Raw genomic sequence first — 14368 nt, 5'->3', positions numbered from 1 at the left:
CATGTGGCCCCCAGAAGGTTGCCAAGAAGGGAATGTGGCCCTCAGGCTGAAAAATGTTCCCCATTACTGGTTTAACCAGGATGGCAGAAATAGCCTTCCTCCTGTCTGCCGTTGAAGAATAGTTCCTGCTTCAAGCGCTATGCCCTTGAATAATGGAACTGGCATGTTCAGAGGCAGTATGCCTCTGGTTACCAGACAAACATTAAGGAAAGGGCATCACCTTCATGGTTTGCTTGCGAGTTCCTGGCTGCTGCAGTTGGCAACAACGCAGTGGACTAGGTGGGGTCTCAGTCCCATCTCACAAGGCAATTCCTGCATTCGGGTGTTCTCAGAATAATCTAGCCACCTACTGCTTCAATGGAGCAAAACAAGTAGGACATCCAAGGGCTTACTAGGAGCACAGTGCAATCATCTGACATTGTTTCTCATGATTAAATATGGAGTCAGCAGAGTGGGCGTTTACTCTGCAACCATTCACTCTAGGCACACAAATCACACATCCAGAACCAGAGACATGCAGCCGACAATCAGGAAGGCTCAGCTGATGGGCCAAGTGTGAAAGAGCACCCTAATTTTAATTTGCATTTGAGACTGTATTTAGGCTACTTTCTTGATCCTTCCCTTGTACCTCCCCCCCTCCTCTCAGGTGTTCCAATCTATAAGGAATTATTATTGCTTTCACCCTATTTTCTGACAGATGGGAGTCTAAATAGAAAATAGCAGAAATTGATTTTGCACCTCTGTGGCCTTGGGGTGCTTGCACATGTTTTTCTTTAACAAAACCTAAAATAGCAGCACAAATGCTCCAGAGCAACTAACTGCTTTTAGTTGACAAACTAGAGCATGCCCAGAGAAGGTGAGGTGTCTGGAAACTAGGGCTGTGCACCGGATTTGGCTGGAGTCTGAATCAAATTGCAAAGCTTCTAAGGACCGTCCCGGAATTACAGAAGCCATCTCAGTTGCTGATTTGACCCTGGAATGTTCCAGTTTTCTTATTTACTTCCCCTTCATGTCTTGGAGAACAATTAAAAGGATGTGTGTGTGTGTGTGTGTGTGTGTGTGTTTGTGTGCATGCGCATGCAAAAATGAAGGAAACAGTGAAGCTCTTCCTGTAATTTTGAAGGAAAGTGTAACCAATCCACTTTAAATTATTTAATTGCAATACTCCAGCAGCCAGCAATTTTTTAAGGAAACGTGTGGAGTGTTTATTCCTTTATCGTAAATTGATCCTTACACTGCAAGCCTTTACATGTCTCCTTAGAAGTTAGTCCCACTGAATTCAATGGAGCTTACTCCCAGGTAACTGGGTAAAGACTGTGCAGCCTTACACTGCAATCCTAAGCATTTTTACTCAGAATTAAATCCCACTGAGTTTAAAAGGGTTTACTCTCTGATATGTTCCTTATCATTCTCACAGTTCTTGCTGGAAATTAGCAACTTCTCACTGGAAATTGCCATGGATGCCAGCATCACTTCTCTACAGATGCTGCTAGGCAGAGGAGGCACCCAGTGGCAGAGCTTCAGGCGGAGAGCAGGCGGGGGCGGGGCTGGCACGCGTCCCAGGGGCATGGCAGCAGCGATGACACCCTGCCGGGATCGTGCTGCCAGGGGTGGCACGCTCCCCCTGCATGCCTTTTCCTCCGCCAGTGGAGGCGCCCATGGGGACACCCCCTCAAGGGCTTCTGCTGTCTGAGGCAACAGCCTCACCCTACCCAATTTCTGCCCTGGCCCTGTACAATATGGTGGCAACTGTTTGCCCCTGTGACCAGCCAGGCCACAGCATTTTGAGCTAGTACACATGCTTTCCGGGATGCAGGTGGTGCTGTGGGTTAAACCACAGAGCCTAGGGCTTGCTGATCAGAAGGTCAGCTGTTTGAATCCCCAAGACGGGGTGAGCGCCTGTTGCTTGGTCCCTGCTCCTGCCAACCTAGCAGTTTGAAAGCACAAAGTGCAAGTAGATAAATAGGTACCACTCTGGTGGGAAGGTAAACAGTGTTTCTGTGCGCTGCTGTAGTTCACCAGAAGTGGCTTAGTCATGCTGGCCACATGACCCAGAAGCTGTACGCCGGCTCCCTCAGCCAGTAAAGAGAAATGAGTGCTGCAACCCCAGAGTCGTCCGCGACTGGACCTAACGGTCAGGGGTCCCTTTACCTTTATCTTACACATGCTTTCCACACTTGGAATGAACTGATCTTCCAGTGTGGCAGCTCTTCTGGAGCTCTTACATGGCACTGTTTTCAGTGTCTGCTGAAAACCTTTTGGTATTGTAATGGTTCTAGGGGTTGCTCGTGTGTAAATTGGCGTCACACCTGGCTGGGTTGCCTGAGTGAACCTTTTCTGTCTGGACAGCCACTCGCCCGTGGCTGTCTCAATCGCTGGCCGAATCCGTCAGTGGGCGTTTCTTGAACTTCTTCCAGCAAAGAAGTTCTTTGACGCCTAGTCTCCACCTAGTCTCCCTGCGCGGAAGCCTTCTGCGCAGGGAGGGTGTGGGCAGCGGAGGACCCGTGCTCTCCCCGCTGGTCCCCGGCGAAGAGTCATGGAGCCACCTCGCCGATTCCCCCATCTGCCCCCCTTCTCCACTGGTGCTACGCTGATTTCCTTCCCCAGAAGATGTGCTGCTTCTCTCCCTCCCGGGACGCTCTCTGGAATCCCTCTGGAGCCCTCCCTCTCCCCCTGGCTCCGATGGCAGTTCCCTGACAGGTATAGGCCAGGCTAACCAGACATGTACATTTTAATATGTATTTGGCATGCATCTTAATATGTATTTGCATGCATTTAAATATGTATTTATCATATATAATGCATGTATGATCTACAGCTGATCTAATTTGTATTTTGGGTTGTGGGGTTTTGTTTTTGTGTGTGTGTTTGGCCAGCTTGCTTTTAACTTCATACTTTTGTTGATCATGTGTGGTTTATACAGTTAAGCAGTATACAGATTCTGTTACATAATTAAAGAGTCACATTTTCTGGGGGCCCCTCAGTCAGTGCACTCAGTGAACAAAGATGTGAAATTATATGAACTTGTTGAAATTCTCTTAAGCTGCCATCACTGCTCCAGCAGACCTTTCCGATGGGACTTGACCTCTCTGGACCAAATAGCTGCAACTAGGTAGATAACAGTCCTTTAAAACATTCTCGGTGGTGACATGTATGAGCCTATCTGACCTGGCAATATGAAAAGATCACCTCAAGAGGTGGTGCATCAGATAACAATACATGTCAAGATAGATATCAACTGTTTTTGGTAGGTCACCCTACAGAATGAGGTCATGGGTAGTGTAATGGGATCTAGAGCCTTTCACCTCCAGGTTACAAGCATCATATCAAATCTAAGTCAGTGTCGGTTAAACAAACAGGGCTCAAAACAGTGTCTGAGGAGCTCTTGAAGTGAAGGGCAAAGACAAGCAGTGTGTCGGCAAATTGGAGAAGAAAGAAGTGGCTGGGTGCATCTCAGGTGATGAGGAAACTACTAGACTGAAATTAATGGACAAAAAGCCAAGAGTTAAAGTAGTTCCATCCTATATTCTAGTAGCAAACTCATGGGCTGCTAACACAACATACATCTGAAGCACATTTGTTGTTGGCATCTGTCTGTCTTGAAAGACAATGAAGTGCAGCTCTGGGGGTGAGGTCAAACAGCTACCTTAGCATTACCAAAGTGACCCCAGGGCACAAACCTGGACAGTGTTTATGGAGGTCCTGGGCTGCCCAGATGACAAGACCCTCCTCTTAGTCTTGCTGATGTGGTCCAAAGAAAAGAAGAGCAACAGCACCAACTTGGCTGCAGGAGTTGCCAGAAGGAGGCATACAAGGCCATCCAGGAACTCCACTCTGGATTTGTGTAGAGTTTGCTCCTTAGCCTTTTCTTCTTCCAAAGTTATCCAGCAAGGTAGCGGAGGTTTAGGATCAGAGTTCTCCTCGATGGGCTACCTTCCAACGTTGAGGAGCCCCACCTGTCCCTCACTTCCCTCCACAGCTTGTGCAAATACTTCTTGATCATTGGACCGTTGGACCCACTGCTGGCCTCATCCTTTCAATATGTTTGGCATCAGCTTGGCTTCAGGAGTTGTCAGACGGAGGAATACAAGGCACCCTCCAACTATCTTAGGGACTCCAAAACACATTTAAAACCATAGCTGTCAACTTACAGATTTGAAAATAAGGGACCAGCAGCCTTGAAAATAAGGGACCACCAGCCAAAATAAGGAACCTGCAGCCTCACCTGCTCCAGGCACTCCAGTCTTCCTGTCCTCCTGCAGTCTGGTCAAACTCATGCTGGTAGCTTCGAGAACACTGTCCAACCAACTTTGTAACCAGAGGTTCAACTGAATAGAATCTGAATCACATGCACCACAAGGCCTATGCAGCCTCAACTTAAGATGGCTCCCCAGCCTGGCTTTGCACTGCAAAGTTTGCAGCAGCACGTGCAACAAAATGGCATCCAGCATTCAAAAAAGCCCTCCACTTGCATTACCTAGCCACACACAAGGCATGCAAGCTCCACCCCCCAGTCGTTCTTAGACTTCTTATTGGGTGAGCAACACAGCCAAGCAACACAGTTGGAGCCTCCCTCCTCCCTGGCCGGCAGGGAGGGAGGGAGAGGAGCTGCTTCCTTTGAAATTTAAGGGACATCATTTAAGGGACATTTAAGGGACATCCATCAATAAGGGACAGCAGCGGGACATGGCACTGGAATAAGGGACTGTCCCTTCAAATAAGGGACACTTGACAGCTATGTTTAAAACACTTGATTTCCCCTAAAGAACCCTGGGAACTGTAGTTTACCTCCCACAGAGCCTCAATTCCAGCACCTTTTAAAATCCCAGGATTCTTGGAGGGAGGTCATGTGCTTTGAATAAGAGGCTGCTGGATCAGACCAGTGAGAGCCAGTGTGGTGTAGTGGTTAAGAGTGGTGTACTCGTAATCTGGTGAACCGGGTTCGCTTCTCCGCTCCTCCACATGCAGCTGCTGGGTGACCTTGGGCCAGTCACACTTCTCTGAAGTCTCTCAGCCTCACTCACCTCACAGAGTGTGTGTTGTGGGGGAGGAAGGGAAAGGAGAATGTTAGCCGCTTTGAGACTCCTTCGTGTAGTGATAAAGCGGGATATCAAATCCAAACTCTTCTTCTTTTTCTTCAGTGGCCCATTTAGTTCAGCACCCTGTTCTCACAGTGTCCTATGTTCCATGTCCATGGAATACCTGGCAGATCTGCACACACTGCCTTGTTCAGACCAAATCAGTCAGTCAGTCAAGTTTATTGCTTATAGCCAAAGGCTGCTGCAATGTATACAATGTCAATCAATAAAATATATACTAGTTTGATGCAAAAACGTAAAATATTTGCATTGTCAAAACATGACCTAATCTGCACAAAGCTATAGAAACTCCTTAATATACAAATTGAAACATCAGACAATAAAATTTATAAGCTAAAATCACAACGGGGCCACTAATATATTAAAAGTAATATTAAATAATACAATAGACAATTATGTCTAGTGAGAAACATACAGTTTGGTGTACCTTGGGCAACCAGATACCAAAATTTCCGTGAGTCCTTTTGAAGTGCTGCATCTCCCAGGGCTTTCCACTGTTGCTCATAATATATTTGTTTCTTACTTTTAAGTAATAGTTTATAACTATATCGCAATTGAGCTACCTCAGCTTGTAGAGCAAGATTGTGCTTATTGTGCTTTAACTTCAATTTTCTAAGTTCCCTAGATAGACTTTTTACTATTCTGACATTCCTTATCGAACCATGTCTGTCTTTTGAACTTTTTATTTTTGATCACACTGGTTGTGGTCATCAGTGGGCGCATTCGGTTAATTATATTCTCATAGAGTCCGATTACATTTCCTGTTTCTAACAACATTTCCGCCTTTAATAAAGCAAACTCATGAGAATCCAGGATCGGGATCATTTTTTCCTGGACCTGTGCATTCCATTTTAACCTTTTATTTCCAAGTATCAGATATTCCGTTTCATCCAATATTTTAGGGAAAGCAGGAGAAACAAATGGTGCAAGAGATAACTCAAGTGGAAAGTGGTCACTTTCATCTCTGGGGATTATCCTAAGGGTGTCTCGATTAACTGGAACATTATTAGATGTTAGTATATAATCTATGGTGCTAGTAAATCCACTGGGGGAAATAAAAGCAAAATACTCCTCCTGATTCCCTTGTCCATGCCCATTACATAACAAAAGATTGTACTTAATTATAAGTTCACAGAGGTATTTCCCAGCGTAGTTAGAGGTGGTGTCCATTGCTGCCCTCTGGCAGATTTCGGGTTCGTCCTTCAAGTTTAGTCCAGCTAATATTGTATTTTGTGGGGAGACAAGGCCAATCTGGGCATTGAAGTCGCCCCCCAAGACAAACCGAGGGTTGGGCGACAAAGAGTCTATACTTTCGAGTAGTTGGTCAAGTCTTTCCCAATAAGTTACACCCAGCCAGCACTTAAAACTGCAAAGCACGGAAGGCCTAGCGGAGGGTTCCCCACAGGACTTTACTGGAGGAATATACACGCAAATACAGTATTTCTCAGAGAGAAATCAGAGAGGGATAACACTAAAAAATTAGGGGTGGTCAGCGAGGGGCACAGTTGAATTGTTACATTAAGAGATGTTGACACCAGCCCCCCCAGCCCCCGCTAGGCCTTCCGTACTTTGCAGTTTTAAGTGCTGGCTGGGTGTAACTTATAAAACCCTGTAATTCAACCATAGTACCTTCTTTTGCCCAGGTTTCTTCCAGGAAAATGATATCATGTGTTTGTAAATAGGAACAGAAATCGCTGTCTTGAATCTTGTTCAGCCACCCTGTTACATTCCATGATAGAAGTTTGATTGTTTTATAGTGATTTCCTCTTAGTAAATTGCTGGTCATTGTGCTTTTAGAGTTTGCCAATTTTTGAGGCAACAGGGTATCATTTATATTAGTAGTGTGATTCAGATGTTCAATAATTTCAGTCGTTGGGCATAAAGTGCTCACATTTGAGTTCACTGGATCTTTACTTTGAAAATTACTCACCAGCGGAGATTCCTTAAGCGTAGTTCCTAATTCCTCCTCATCTAAATGTCTCATCTTTGTCCAGAACTCCGGTGGTTCCGTAGATATCAAACAGTTATGGACACTGGGTCTGTTGTCAGTCTCTACCTCTGATTCTTTGTTCTCTTTCAATGTCTGGCTCATAAGGTCAAGCCTCTTGATAACTGTTTGTTGCTTTTCCTGAGAGAGGTTCCTAAAGGAGTTGAGGAAATCATTTCCCAAGGGATAATACTGATGCTGAGCATGATTCTGTGGATTCAACTTGGACATGTCTGTTTCCTCCCGGCTTATCAAGTTTGTTTGCGATGTCATTACTACCATTGGAGATCCAGGCTTTGGTTTTATGGGTCGCTCTGTAGCCCTAGTCCTCATCTTGCATAAGGGCACGACAATAGAATTGTGAAATACCCGGGTTGGAAAAACTCCTCTGCTTGACAATCTGGGTTTCAATTTGTGGATCAGTAAGGGCAGTCTGGTAGAGGAAAAAGTTAACATGATTTTTTGGAATTGGTTTGTGGTATTCAGGGATTCAGTCCCAATTAGATTGATCTCTGTAAGTCCAATTCCAAGTAAGTCTGATAGATGTCGTTTGGCACGCTGGGCGCCTTTCCAGTTAGGAGCTTGATCTGAACTTCGACAGATTGTCATGCAGATCTTTTTTGGTTGAAAGATTAAATGAGAACAGTTAATTTTAAGGACCTCTACACATTCTGCATCAAGCTTAGGGGTCTGCTCTTGTTGACGCCATTTCACTTCGGTGCTTTGGTGGTCTATTGGTACCTGCTTATTATTTACAGATAATCTATGGACCTCTTGGGATAAATGAGTTATTTGGGAGGCGATACCTCAAATTTGTTGGAAGATGTGTTCAACCATTCTTGCAATTAAAGTTAATTGGGTGCTTTCCCTACTTGTTATTTCTTCCTCTATTTGAAGCTCAGAGTCAGCTTGCCCCATCGCTGAATCTAGTTCTACACCCCCACTCCAAGTATTCTCCTCACATTCACAATCAACTTCAAGAGGAGAAAACCGTTTTTTTGTTGTTGAAACTGAAAACAGATTTATTAAATCCATTTTTAATTGTTTGAGAGCTGGTGAAAGGACTGCCTCTTCTGTATCCCTGTAGCATTTACAAGCAGGCATAATAATGCGGTGATGAGTAAACAAAGAGAGGATTCCTTAGCAGGAAAGGAAAGGAAAAAAGTGTGCAGTTTATTCTGTCGAAGAGCTTCTCTGTGTAATGACTGCCAGGAAGTCAAAAAACAAAGTGTAAAAGGGAGCTGGCAATTAACAGCTAGCAGCTAACGGCCTGCCCAGGATGCTTCTCACAGTGCTTGCCCAGAGTGTTTCTTATAACATAGATAAGAAAGTGCTGATAAGTTCTCAGTGAATTGATAGGTTTAAAAGTGGAAAAGGGAAAATCACTTCCCTGCACAGCAATTAAAGTCAATTAGAGTCCTGCAGAGCTCCGAAGCCTGCTTTCTGAACCCATACAGACCAAGTGGATATTTAAGATCTTCAGAAGAATTTCCATTGGCTTTTCAGCATGCAACCTTAGTGCTTTAGCCAAAACCTCATCTTCCATGCGCAATAAGGAACTATCAAGAAACTTGGGGAAACTCCAAGGTTTGTAGGAGTACAAAAAAGGTGGTGGAGCATAAATACCCCAACCAAAACACAAACCCGGAGTGGTGACGACTAAGCATGCTGAGTGGATATGAAATGCTGCCTGTCGTGTGTGGCAGGGGAATAGAAAACTGGAGGAGTGGAAATGGAGTAGCTTAGGAAAGGGCATGACTGACAGGTGACCACTTTAAGCAGGAGCACACTGTTACGTTTTGTTGCAAGTCTCACTCATTCAGTAAATAATTTTGAAAGGGGAGGCATGCAAGAGCAGTTTGTGCTATGACATGGAAGCATGGGCAGAGGGGCTGATAGTCAATGCCTTGGGTATCCCTAAAGCATGCACTTCCTTCCAGAAATGATCCATGCGGGTTGACTGAAAAATGTGATCCATTCACAAGCCAACACTTTTAGCCTACAGGGAGGTGTCATGAATTCTAAAGCTTGATAGGTGGGGGTAGAGGTGGGTCAGGCAGGGAAGTGCAGCTTGATGTGGAAATAGACACTGTTCCTAAATCATGCAGACATGCTCATGCAGCCACTTGCTTGTAACTCCCAGTAGCCCCATCTCTTGAGCGGTGCTGGAAGCATGTTAGTCTATAAAAAAATCTCTGAAAATCCAAAGCCATAAATTTGCTTGGCTAAAAGGCAATGTTACTTACTGCGTCTGCTTCTTTGAAAAAATTAGTCCCAGCAGGTGAACTATTACACTTTCTGAGGATGCAATGTGTTGTGTTTGCGTGCTGAATGCACTGAAAAGTCATCAGTTACAGTGTTGCTATCACTACTTGTAGAAGCAGCAACAAACCATGACCTTATTTTATCAGCCAGATCTGGATTTGCAGACTGTTCTGCTGCCTTTGTGAAAGAGAACAAAAAGGCATTCTCACCTTTTCCTTGCACAATTGCCATTGCATTGAATGTGCGCAGCTGCTCACAAGTGTCTATGCATGGCTCGCATTCATTCCAGCTGAGGCATTTTGGGTGTGTTTTTGCCCCCAAAGCCTTTCATGAAAGCCAGACATCGGAAACCTGTTTCCCTGCATAAGTTATCGGACTACATCTCCCATCAACCTCAGGTAGGATGGCCAATGGTCAGGGACAAGGGGAGTTGTAGTCCAGCAACATCTTAGAGTGCTACAGGTTCACTACCCCTTATGCAAGTTATTCCAAATAAAGCATTTTTGTAGTTGCACTGACACTGCAGCATGTTCTAGTTCTCCTAGTGTTCCTGCTTCCCGTGTTTTGAAACAAAGAAGGAACTTGCTGGTTTACAGGTACTGGCATAGTGACTAACAGCACTGGTAATTTTGCCTCTGCAATAAGGCCCACTATGTGACTGTTCTCAAGTCACTTTGAACCCCCCACCCCAGCTGCCATATGAGGGCAATACTGCTAGGATTGTGGTGCAGGCTACAAGAAAATGAGTTGTATCCAACTAAGTTCTGCCCAGAGTAGACCCTTTGAAATGAATGAACCTAAGTTAGTCATGGCCATTAGCATCAATGAGTCTACTCTGAGTGGGTCTAGCATTGGATACCACCCTTGTGCTTGTGGAGTGTTTTGAAGTTCTGTAACTCTGAAGTTACAGAAATGCAAAATCCTCAGTTGGTTCTGAAGGCACACAGTGAAGCAACCTTCCTGAGTCTGATCAGGAGCCACCTTGCTCCCCATGCTGGCTTTAAAAGAGGATTAGACAAACTCATTGAAGGTATGGCTATCTACGGCTGTGTTCTGCCTCCATGCCAGAAACCACAGGAGAGTAGGGTGCTCTTGTGGAACATAGGGTTGTACCACATCAGACAATTGGTTATTCTAGCTCAGTATTGTCCACATTGACTGGTGGTGGCTCTTGAATATTTCAGGTGAAAAATTCACCATGCCCTACCTGGAGATGCTAGGGGTTGAACCTGGGACTTTCTGCATGAAAAGCATATGCTCTACCACTAAGTTGCAAATCTCTGTGTACTTAATTACTCTGTGTACTTAATTACTCTGTACACAAATAACTCTGTGTACTTAATTAATATTACTAAGCATAGCTGTTAATAGTAAGCATTCAGGGGGCTGATAGTTATTACAGATTAATTAACATGGGAGGAATGATAGTACCAGTGTAGAGTTCATGCTTTATTCAGAATTGGGACAGATAACATGGTGTCCTCCAGAGGTTATTGACCTACAGATTCCATGTTCAGTGACCATTGGCTATGTTGGTTGGGGTTGCTGGGAGTTGGCATGCTCTTCTGTACAAGGTCTATTTTATACAAGGAAGATATTGCAGTTGCTTCATATGCAACGCATTGACTCTGGCTTCAGCATTAGCACAAGGCCCTTAGTTGCTGTCAGTTTTAATAGTGTTCTTGTTAGTGGGACCCAAGCATTTAAAAGAGTATCATCCCCAGTACCAGCTGCCTCAAACCCTATGATTGGCAGGTGCTGACTCATAACAGGACCTTTTCAGTGGTGGTTCCCCAGATGTGGGATGCCCTCCCTAGTGAGGTGCACCTGTCTCCATCATTTAGTAACTTTCAGGAGGAATTTGAAAACATTCCTGTTCACCTGAGCATTTGGTGGTGGTGGAATACTGTCCCTGGCAATCCCGAGATCAGATGATACAAGGATGTTTTTAACTGAAACTGCTTTTCAATGGTGTGTTTTTAAAATTATTATTATTGTAATTGTTTTTAGGATGTTTTGGCCAGTTTTAGAATGTTTTTGCTTTTACATTCTGTATCTGTTTGCCACCCTGGGCTCATTCAGGAGGAAGGGCAGGATAAAAATTTGATCCAATCAATGATATTATCACTATCATTTCCCATTCCAAAGCACTGCTGGGGAGAGTGAAAGAAAGACAACGCCATTCATAAACAAAGCCAAAGAACAAACTCAAAACCATAATGAATGGAGCTTCTGAGGGTAATCAATTTGCATAAATTTCCCTTGTCAGGAAAGCAGGCAGGCTGAAAAAGTTGTGATGGGCACGGTGACCTCATGCCACCTTGATTTACATTTTCCACTAGGGACCCACTCATTACATCCATGTCTCATAATAATCATAACTCCATGATTGCTACACATCTGAAAATGGCTTGTGCAGGTCCCAGGGCAATTAGTCTCAATGGTGTTATCAGAATGGATTGTTTCACAATTATTGTGATGTGACAGATGCAAAGGTGGAGGGGGAGAGGGTGGGAGGCAAGGCTTTCCATCACGTCACACAGTGTCGGTTAATAATGGAAACATATAGCCATTAAGAAAAACATGGGCTCCTTTGCTTATTACTACCATGTTCTGCCTTGTTCACACTCTGCAATAATTCATGCCTTCAGTGAAGCATGGATAGCTGAGCCTTCAAGTATGGATAAATTGCCAGAGTGGCAAAAACTTACAAATGAGCAAGGGATGCCTTGAATATATGTGTACATTTAAACGAGGGATTTGCTATTTCCTTGATTCAAATGCAGTTTTATCCTGAGCACCCAAAACAGAACTGTCCACACTGTAACATCAATATACAAATCTAGGGTGATACCACACTTGGAATACTGAGTATAATTCTGGCTCTCTCACTAGATATGGTAGAGCTGGATATGGTTCAGAAAAGAGGCTGCAGAAGGGAATGGAACAATTCCCATTTGAAGAAAGGCCATAACATTTAGGGCTTTTTCGTTCAGAGAAAAGGTGTGTAAGTTGTGAGTTGGGTTGGACTGTCCAGAAAAATCTATGGCTATCAAGGGATGGGGCATCAGGCAGGAAGGAGAGGCAGGCTGGATGGGGAAACCCCACAAAAAAGCAGAGACCTACCTGACTGGTAGCCGTGTCTTCCCAGGAGAAGGTAGGCCCAACACTGCAACTCTACTTCCTTCCTGCTTCCTTGCAGGATCAATGACTCCACTCAGCAGCTGTTGAGGTGCAGGTTGGAATGTAAGTGGCATTCCTACAGGATCTGACCCTGTATGATCCCAATAAACCCAGACCCTTTAAAAACTCTATTTTGACCATATGTTTTGAACCCCTTAAAAAAACCCCTTAGCTACCCCCATTGTTTGGGGAAAGTATTCACAATTAGGTGGGTGGTCTCTGGGGTGGCAGAGGGTGAACTGGCCCCATTTGGGGGTCACAAATCAGAGGGTGGATCAGGGGGGTCTGTGCACAGCCTACAAATAACACCCTCCCAAAAACCAAAATCAGCACACACCACCATATTTCCTAACATGTCAGGGTAAATATTATAGTTTTCCAGTTATTTATCTTCAGTGATATGTGAATTATCTCTCCTCCCACCCATGATAATTTGAATATATTTGCAAAAGCTTGAGGGAGTTAAAACTGTTCTACAGAAAGATTCCCCCCTAAGTCATAAAGAAATGTGTCCTACCCCATCAACCCCCCCCAAAAAACCCCCCCACCGCAATTCTTCAACTAGCCAAATATCTCAGGGAAATAAGGTAGTCAGATAGATAGACTTTTATGTGATATCAACATTTGCATATTTATTCCTCACTGTCTCTCAAAGAGAAGCAATGATGTGGACAGAATGGTGATGCTTCATCTCTTTCTTTGGGGAATTTCTTATATCATACAGTACTAAAAGAATTTTTAATTGGACTCATTTTATTATATTATTATTTTAAAACATAACCCGACAATGCGCATATGAACCCCCATGGTTCCTCAAGGCTTCAATAAGCTGCCAAATAATATTATGGGAGTTATAACTGGATTAATGAAAAGCATGTAACAAAATTATCATCATGAGGAGAAATTATCCTATTGGGGACTTCTGCTCAAATGGGGAAAACAAAATTTGTGATAAGATGTAAAGAAATCTCCCTTGCATAAATTGTCCTGACTTTGTTAGCTCAATAAATAAGCCTGCGATGCATTCCTTCCTGGGGTACCAGTCAAAGTATATGTAAAGATTCAGGCGCACTAGGCATAAAACAGCATTTCCCCAACCTGGTGCCCTTCAGATGTTATGGTATACAACTCCCATCAACCTTGACTGGGAGCTGATGGGAGTTGTAGTTCAAAAGACCAGGAGGGCTTCTGGTAGGTTCCAAAACTGTGTGCTAGGAGACAGTGCCAAAGCACAATGAGAAATCCATAAATTTAGCTGTATGGCTTTCTGGGCAAGGCAGGGGAGCTGTCCAGCAGGCTCCGTCAGGGGCTAGTACTGAGCAATAAGGGAGCTGTCCAGGAGGTTTGCTAAACTAGGAGCAGGTCTAGGAAGACTGTTGCACCAGCAGCTTCCAGGCAGCACTAGAGGTTTTAAGTCAGGGATGAACACTTGTAACTCCCCAAATATTGTTTAACTGAAACACCTGTGGTTCCTAGAAGCTGTCAGAATATGACAGAGGCCACACCCTGGGAAACAACTTCAGCTGGCTGGCTAAACCAGGTGAATGGATCTCAAACCTTATGTGAGTTAGGAACTCCCCCCCCGCCCCCCGCATGTGAAAGCAGGCTCTGGTGGATTGAGCTGATGAGAGCAATGGTGGGTTCAATGGTCAAGAAGGCAGTTTCTGCACATGCTGTAGATGAAAGTGATGGGCAGGTGGGACTTGCCAACAGCCATGTGTAGTCTAGGACTGTGCTGTGCATGTGCCATTTATACCAGTTTACACTAACATTGTAATATTGGGTTGTATGGGGTATTAGGGAAGGGCTAGTACCTCTGCTGGAGGCACATTGT

At 44.4% G+C, this 14368-nt stretch overlaps 1 long non-coding RNA gene across 1 annotated transcript in view; it reads left to right on the top strand.

Annotated features, from left to right (window-relative positions):
• Nucleotides 1-14368, top strand: part of LOC308468143 — a 37317-nt gene that overhangs the window by 10603 nt on the left and 12346 nt on the right. The window contains exon 2 of the long non-coding RNA XR_013981487.1: nucleotides 12247-12354. This is a non-coding gene — a long non-coding RNA (uncharacterized lncRNA). The remainder of the gene's footprint in view (nucleotides 1-12246; nucleotides 12355-14368) is intronic.

Source organism: Podarcis pityusensis (assembly GCF_964106645.2).
Source record: "Podarcis pityusensis genome assembly, chromosome: Z".
NCBI lineage: Eukaryota > Metazoa > Chordata > Lepidosauria > Squamata > Lacertidae > Podarcis > Podarcis pityusensis.
This window is presented reverse-complemented; position numbering and strand designations above follow the sequence as displayed.